The sequence below is a fragment of the Lycorma delicatula genome, chromosome 12, assembly GCF_047948215.1.
Source record: "Lycorma delicatula isolate Av1 chromosome 12, ASM4794821v1, whole genome shotgun sequence".
NCBI classification, from domain to species: Eukaryota; Metazoa; Arthropoda; class Insecta; order Hemiptera; family Fulgoridae; genus Lycorma; species Lycorma delicatula.
In genome coordinates, this window is record NC_134466.1 from 63,326,356 (window position 1) to 63,336,194 (window position 9,839).

Genomic DNA, 9,839 nt, shown 5'->3' on the forward strand with positions numbered 1-9,839 from the left:
AAATGAAAGGAAATTTTTTGTAACATTACATTATGCAATGAGCCTATAAAGATAGCCATTAATGCTTTGTAACTCTTGCGAAGTTTGACACTCGTCGAGATAGTACTTTCAAATTAACCTCTTCTAGCTAACTACTAAATCGGATTAAAATCAATAAAAGAAAAAACAAGATACATTAAACAATATTTGCTTCTTTAAAGGAGTATGTTTGTACTGTTTGAACACCTGTACAAAAGGTAAGCTGCCTTGTCACAATAAGTTTCAGAAACTGTTCACAATGTTTTTTCTGCAAGTTTGTTCTTTCCTGTGAGTTTGCGTGACATGTACTGTGATAAGGTTGCCTAGTTGTGGAGTAATGTGTCCTATTAGCTCTTTCAATGTGCCTATCGATGTGTAGATGCTTGCCGCCTAATGCAGGGGTAATTTTGAATCTATTAATTTTGATGATTAGTCGTAATAGCAAGCGACAGAAAATGAGTGGTCATAGATCACAAGTTTTGAAATGTTAGCGGTAGGGAAAAAACTACAACACAGCAGAACCTGTCGCTTTATGCAATATTTTATTTTCCTGATATGATTCCTGTATGCATACATTTCAGTCATCCCTCGTAATAGTAATACAAATTTAGAGTATATTGCAATCTTTTAGAAGTAATCTCAAATAACAGGAAAATATTTGCAATTAATACATCATTTAATTACATTATTATAAACCGATTATAATATATTAATATATCTTTAATTAATTGAAGATAGTTACTGTAGACCAGAGATTGCAGTCATAACTATCAAAGGTAATCAACAAACAGAACTTACATTGTTTTAAAACTAACAAAATATTTTGTTAGGCTGCTCCGATTGCATTTAATACAACGTGCAATGCGCACTTAATACTGTGACAGACAAATAGGTAAAAGCAGCACTATTAGAGCAATGTTTAACTAAAAAACTGGTCTGAAATCCTATCTTTGAGTGTAATAAAAAATGTAATCTTTTTAGATTTATTTATCTAATATGTTTATTACTTTAAAATCAGTTAAATGATTGTCTGATGATGTCAGATATGTCTTTTATACAGCTTTAACTGTACTTTGTGTTAAACAACATTTTAGCGTTGTCAGAAAAAGATTAGGAAAGTAATCTTATCAGTTTTCAGTAGTCATAATGTATTTTTGTTTATTGGTTTTTCAACTTGAAGTAAATATAAAATTCATATTAGTTACAATACTAGGTAGAAATTTTTGATATTTCAAAATTTTTGACAAAACATTTTGTGAATAATGAATTATTTTCACTATAAAATATTTTATAACAATTTTTTAATATTGTCTAAAAAATATTGGAAAATGCAATTTTTCCAGATATTATCTTTCTTTATATATGTACATTGTCTTTTTCTAAAAATTATAATTAAATATTTGCCAAATTTTCTAACAATATTCATATTTCTAGGAACAAGTAAAATATGTCACGTTCCCTTTTCACCGGTTGATTTCACCGGTGCTAAGTAGGAAATAAAAAGATTTCCACCTTAAAGTTAAAAAAAAATTTCAACTTTACTCAATATGACAATGGTTGCATGTGGAAAAAGTTTCACTTGTTTAGCATACGACAAAGCCCCATCTTCTTACAATTCCAGCAATATTTTGCTCATCCCTTGCCATAAGGGTTGGTCATATAAAAAGTTGTTTCAGTCAAAAGTTTTAGATAAACAAAAGTTTAGATAATGATCACTTTAAACCAATTCAATACTGTGCCTATTAAGGCACAGTATTCTACCTCCTGGGCCAGTGGTTGATGATATAAAAAAACTTTACTTAGATAATTTTAAATGAATTCTATATTTTACTTAATAAGAAAGTTGTAGTGATATTTTATTTTTTGATTGGCGCAAAATTATGGTATTATTGTGTTCACAAGAAAGTGAAATGTATAGATAATACATATATATAAATGTATATATAAACTTTTGAACTGAGGGTGGTTTTGGGATCTGGAGGATGTGAAATGTGAAGACATGTCGACATTTTCCAGAAGTCAAATTATGGTTTACAACAGGTAGCTTTTTATGAAATCTACCTGAATGTAAATAGTTGTTTTTTTAATATTCTTTCATAATTTAGCTGTGTAAAATAACTACAAACCTAGTTCTGTATATAAACCGAAGTGAAGAGAAAATAAAATTTTTTATTTCAGGTCTCACTCCGATATAAACCACAAATGAAAAAATACTATCACATTCTAGGATTATACTTAATAAATATAATATAATTATTATAATGTTATTTTTTTTAAATTACTGACAGAATTATTTATACGTACATGCACTGGTTTTGTATACGGAATAAATTTTCAAAAAAAAAAAATTGAAAGATAAAGAAACATGTTCATTCCTGTTTCAGACGGTACAAACATTATAAAAACAATGTAGAGTTCAAAATTGAGTGAGATAAGCAGTTAGATTTATTATTAAAAAAGATTGCAATTGTTTATGGAATACAGAATTATACATAAGTATAATCATAAGAATTGAAAAAACATGGTCACAAGGTTTACATGGTCTGAAATATTAGTTGAGCAACAAATTAACAATATTTGTCATCGAATTTGAACAATAAAACCACGGAGAAAGTTAATGGGAATAGTCTTTTAGAATTAGTAATGCTTCAGAACGAGATGAAGTGACAGTTTTAAAAAAGCGATGACCATTTAAAATTTTTCTTTTTCTATCTTATATAACATTCATAGTTCATAAAAAAACTATTCTGTACTAATAATTTTTTTTCTGATGTTTTTCTTTCAGAAATTTTAAGATGGAATATGACAAATCAATTTGCATTGAGATTAATTCTACCAACAAAATGTTATGTATTTGATGGTAAATGAATACGGTTCCGATAAAAATCAATAAGAAATCTTCATTCATAAGCAGTATGTGTGTAGTTAGGAGGTTGGTAGAAGGCGGGAAATAGAAGATGACGAATCCTCAGTTTTGCCAACAATTGAAATATTTGTTTATTGGAAACACTGAGACAACAATAAAAAAGTTTCATTCATCAATAGTAGGCAGCAGTTAAGTAGCTAGCAGACAGTAGTAGACGGAAAATAGAAGATGTCAACATAAAATATTTGTTAATTGACAACACTATGAGTCAACAATGAAAAAGCTTCATTTATCAAGAGTAGACAGCACTTAAGTAGGTAGTAAGCAGTAAAGTAGATAATGTGATGTAAGTGAGGTAGTAGGCAAGAAATAGATGAACATAAAATATTTGTTAACTGACAACACTAAAAAAAGCTTCATTCTTCAGTAGTAGACAGCAATTAAGTAGGCAGTAGGCAGGAAATAGAAGATGACACAAAAACTATTTGAAATATTTGTTAATTGACAACACTAAAAAAAGCTTCATTCTTCAGTAGTAGACAGCAGTTAAGTAGGCAGTAGGCAGTAAATAAAAGATGACAACATTAAATATTTGTTAATTGACAACAATGTGAGACAATGAAAAATCTTCATTCATCAATAGTAGGCAGTAGTAGATGAGAAATAGAAGATGACGAATCCTCAGTTTTGCCAACCTTTAAAATATTCGTAAATTGAAAACACTGAGACCAAAGGGAGTTTCCCACAGTGAAAACAGAAATTCCAAGGTGGCCGACACTGTGTATGCAGTACCTGCATTCTTGAGGTTATGTTAACACAGCACTAGTGCCTCTGTAGGTTAGAAACGAACTAGATGAAGAGACTAGCAGCAGTATGCAGGGTACACTTAATACATATAAAATTCATTGCTGATAAACAATAGACTCTATTGTTAATATATTAATATTAATATATATTAATATTAATATTTATATTAATATTAATATGTTTTTCTTGATTCATCTTTTGTTTCAGACCCCTGATGCTGACAAATATTCTTACTTAATATTCATATAATATTTTATATTAATATTTAATCATTAACATTTGTCATACTGTAATAGTTACGATGGACTACAGAAAACTACAGTTACCTATGAAGAGAAACTCAGTCTATCCGATCATACAATGATACTTCCCATTCACAAAGAACATGTAAAGAGAAAAAAAGGGCAAATTACACACTTGCATTCTTACAACAAATGCTATAACACACAAAAACCTAGTTCATGAGTTCAGAGTCAAGATTATGGACGGTTAATGCCGACGGTTAAGGAGAAAAGTAGTAGATCCTGTAAAACATTAACTGCATCAAGGATTTGTGTAACATAAACACCCTACCTGTCCTGACCTGTCTTGTCCTGTCTAGTCCTAACCTGTCCTATCATGACTTGGACCAGGTTCAGGTTCTGACCCAACATTATGTTAGGTAATATTTTGTCAGCACTAATGGGGGTTTTTATTATGGGTAACATAAGGCATGGGTAACTTGGGCAGAGGTAGGGGTGAATTGAACATTTGATCAGCATAAGGATATATAGGGTTTTGGTGTGAGGTGTTTGTTAAGGAGTAGTAGGAGATAAAGTATGTAAAACAATGTTGTGATAGGTGTTATGTATCATCAAGTTTTTGATGTAGTTAATGTATTTGCAGCATTTGCTGCTTTTCAACTGACCCATCGGTATTAAATCAGCGCCGGTTGCTTTGATTACAGCTCTTTATGCCCTAATTTCACATTAATTTGTTTTATCAGATTCCTTCAAGTCTGAATTTTTGTAGAATAACAATTGTAACAAACTAGGTCTAATAATTGCTCATCAATATGCATTCCCTTTTGGTCAAAGCTGACAATTTTCTCTCATATTTCACTTACATCTACTTTCTTGACTCTGAACAATTATCATCCACTATACCCTTTATACAGTTCTCTACTTTTGTACACACGTTGATAGTTTCACATACCAACAGTAGTAATATACTGAAGTAAACTGGAAATATCACTGTTTACTGTTATCCGAATGTATATTATATATTATCTATATCATTAATATATCAAAAACAAGAATTATACAAAAAAGAAATATTGTAATATCTTTATTTCTTACAGAATTTTAATTGTAATATCCCTTGGTATTTGATTGATCTAAAATTGAAGAATTGAAGAAATTTTGTTAGGTAACTATTTGTCTGTAGTCCATTATAATTATTGCAGTTTAACGGTTACAAATTGAATATGGAAATAGAACATCTTTGATACACATCATCCAAATAACAGTAAAAACATAAAAAAATACAGTATCAAGATATCATAACATCACAATAAGTGATGTTTTTCAGCATCAGGGGTTACCCGACCATAACACTGATAATGTCTACACCTAGGTTGGTTCTAACCCTCCACAGAGCTAGTGTCACCAAACTAATTTTGTTTTAAATGCTAAATGTTATACCAATCTAGTTTATTTTTTCATGTTATAAATATTATCTATTTAACAAATATCTCAAAAGTTTAAAAAACTGTGGGAACACAATCTTCTATTTCGCCCTTGAACCAACTACTTTATCTTGTAATGTTTAAAAAATTTTTTGTAAATTTTTAGATAATTAAAAAAAAAGATTACATTGTTAATAAAAAGAAATCATTACATAACAAAAAAAGTCTATAACTTCATATTGAAATAATTACAAATAAAATTAACATAAATGATTACAAAAAATTGAAAAAGAAAAACTACAGCCAAAAGAAATCGTTACATAACAAAAAAAAAAAAAAAATTTCTTTAAAGTAATTGAAATAGAAAATACTACCATCAAAATAAATTTTTATGTAAAAAAAAAAAAAATCATTACAAAATAAAAATTTCTGCCTACTGCTGTCATCATATTCAAATAGTTACAAAGTTTAAATAATTAAATGATTTACATTCATCATATTGAAATAGTTGCAAAGAAAATTAACATAAATGATTACAAAAAATTGAAAAAGAAAAAATTACAGCCAAAAGAAATCGTTACATAACAAAAAAAAAAAAAAATTTCTTTAATGCAATTGAAATAGAAAATACTACCATCAAAATAAATTTTTATGTAAAAAAAAAAAAAAAATCATTACAAAATAAAAATTGCTGCCTACTGCTGTCATTATATTCAAATAGTTACAAAGTTTAAATTAAATGATTTACATTCATCATATTGAAATAGTTGCAAAGAAAATTAACATAAATGATTACAAAAAATTGAAAAAGAAAAACTACAGCCAAAAGAAATCGTTACATAACAAAAAAAAAAAAAATTTCTTTACTGTAATTGAAATAGAAAATACTACCATCAAAATAAATTTATATGTAAAAAAAAAAAAAAATCATTACAAAATAAAAATTGCTGCCTACTGGTGTCATCATATTCAAATAGTTACAAAGTTTAAATTAAATGATTTACATTCATCATATTGAAATAGTTGCAAAGAAAATTAACATAAATGATTACAAAAAATTGAACAAGAAAAAATTACAGCCAAAAGAAATCGTTACATTAAAAAAAAAATTGCATTTTACTACTTTCATCATATTGAAATAGTTACAAAGAAAATGTATTACATAATTCATTAAAAAAAAATGAAAAAGAAAAAACTACCATCAAAAAAAATGTTTACGTAAAAAAAAAACAAAATTCCTGCCTAGTCATATTGAAATAGTTACAAAAAAAAAAATACAACTGTCAAAAGAACATTTGCATTTACATTAAAAAAAAAGATTACAACAAATCCTTACGTAAAAAAAAAAAAAAAAAAAAAAAAAAAAATCAAGATAAAACTACCATCAAAAGAAATTATACAGTTGAATGTAACTGTCTACTAATGTAACTGTTGAATGTTAGCTGTCTACTAATTTCATCATATTAACATTTTACAAAGAAAATTAAAAAATACTATCTAAACAAATATTTCAAAAGTTTGCATAACTGTGGGTACGCCATCTTGTATTTCTCGCTTGCACCAACCTTTTATATTGAAATTGTTACATACTTAACAAAAAAAAAAAAAAAAATTGTTATATATTTATAAAAAAATACAAACATGCTCAGATTCACATTGTTTTTTTTATTATTTATTATAATATCTCTTAATATTATTGTTACACCATAAATAACAAACAAGTTCTCTCAACATAGACATAAAGATCAACTAGAAGGTTCAGTCTTAGTAACTATAACTGTTACTTTTTATTAAATAATACTACCTTTATAGATTCATTTTTACATCTCCAAACTTCCATACTGTTTTATTTGTTAAATTCTTACTTATTTTAAGAGGATATTTCATTAATTCTGTTTTTCTAACATCAGTCCTTTTCATCCATTAGTCTTCTTACTTGAAATCACAAGTTCAAGATTGTACAGTATCTGCTAATTGGCAGGGATTCACTTCTGGGTTGCCAGAATTACATTCTGGTGTTATTTATTTAAACATTAAGTATTCATTGTTATCTTATCTCTTAATAAAGATGCTTCCTTTAATGGTGTGTGACAAAAGACACACCTATTGCTTGGACATATCCTTCAATAACGAGCAAGTCCTGTATCACCGACACATTTCTTGTAGCTATATGATATTGATACTCTATAATTTGATACAAACTTGGACAATTTTAATGAATAAAACATGTAATCCTGTTGTTGCTTAAAGAATAAATAAATATATATTTGTTTACCGGTAAGCTATAAAACGAGCAAAACAATAACAATTAACTGGCACTACAATTACACCAATTACAAGTTTAGCTGGCACTATACCGCCAAGGATAATCCACCTCCATAATGTGGCCTTATGAAGAAAATCCTAGGATATGTCTGCAGTAGTCTTCCTCTTCCAGCCGATTCTATCATGTGCTAATCTCTTTGTTTCCATACACGTTTTACACCCAACATACTGTATGTATGATTTGTTCAATATTCTCTAATCTTGATCTTCCTCTTGTATTGTTTCCTTCAACTATGCTCTCTATTACGGTGTGCAACAAACTGTTATGCCGTAGTACATGTCCTATCTGCGTATCTTGCCTTTTCTTTGATAAGCTTCATAATCAGGGCACCTCGTCAATCCTTTGTAACACTTCTTCATCGGTTCTGAAAACATATAAGAAAACACTCCATATGAATGTTATCATCAGTTGTTTTCTTAATTTTTTGTTTTTTATTATATTGTTTGAGGTTTTTAATTTTCTTATCGAATGCTAATTTTGTCTGTTTTATTTTGCTAATTATGTAATTCAAGATTCACCCATCTAACGTAATTCTGCTTCCAAGATAGGTGAATCCTTCACACACTATAATTTATGTCCATTCGTATCTATATCATCTTTTGTACCATTACATTTAAGTAGTATTATCGGTAACTATTATCGGCAAAAATTTCCCCCCACCGCTAGCAATTGTCATGTCTAGAAGATAATTTGGTGGATTCTACTGTTTGTAAAAACAGAAAATAAATATAATCAGATGCCAAATGTTTTTCAAACTTATAAAATGAAGAGTAGTAAGTTTTTTAAAACTGTAAATAATCTGATACAAAATGTAAAATTCAAAACCGCTCCACTGGAATAACAATCTGTAGGAAGTTTTATGTATGATAATGGTAAACTCTTATCCATATATTTTACATGGAAAGATGAACCGCTTTATATAAATATGTATTTAAAAACATAAGCGCATAATATTTCCAAGCCGTCTTTGTTAGAAAAAAAACCCTTAATTAAGGTTTTATCAGCACAATGCAGAGCAATTTTTTTTAACGATTTTTGAGTAGCGATCAATGTGTTGGGTTCATCACTACACTAACTAAACAAAACAGCAGTTAAAAACAATGGGATGCAGGTCAACCTGATTCAAAAAAAGAAAACAAATGTTATGGCAATTGGTTTTTAGGATGTAAGTAGAAAAATTCTCATTAATTATCTTAAAGGATGAAACAATAAATGGCGAATATTATGCGACCCTACTAAATTGATGAAATTAACAGGTTGACTGCTGTGAGACATCAATTTCATTAGCATATTTTCCACTGTACACAAAATTTCGGCCCTTATTGTTTCCAAGAAATATCTTTACGACTTCTTTTTCAACGACCTCCTCCATTTTGGTTTGAAAGGCCATCTTTGACAGTTGTTCTAATAATAAAATACGTTGCCATTCTTTTCTAGTCCAATGTCATTCCTGCTGCCCAAGAAACATAAAAATTTCGTGAAAAGAAATAATCGTCCGAAAAATGGACCTTCTAGGTGGCGTTGGGGTTGAGTTATTTAGGAAAAATTGTATTTATGGACCGATTTGGCTCATATTCAGAATATATATGAGTTACATGAAAAGAAAAACTTTTGCAAAAACTATACCTGCTAGGTGGCGCCGGAATCGAGATATTTACGAAAAAACAAATATACAAACAACTTTCTTCTTCTATATATATAAAAGGCAACGTTGATATGTGTGTCCGCTATAAACTAAAAACTACTGAACCGATTTACGTGCGGTTTTTTGCAAAATGGTCCGCGTTGTCCGGAGAAGGTTTAAAGATATTGAAATCCTCGATTTGATCAATAGAAAGAAAGTTAGGGGTATTTTGAACAGAATACTGTGTTTAGAGAGTAGTTTGAACTAAAACTTACAAAGTGAAAGGTTAAATTTTGTGAAGTTCGTAACGTTCAGTTTTTAATGTTTTAACAAACTTTCAATTGTGTGCATTTAATCTATATATATTCAAATCCAGCAATAGTGAAGCATTGCCAGGTCCAGATGTGCACCTGCCCTTTTGATTGCAATCCACTTGACCGGACCCCATGGTCCGATTTGGCCGTTAACTAAGATTTTGCGACGAGTTATTTTTAAGGAACAATTGAGAATAATTGGCGCAAAATTACGGAAG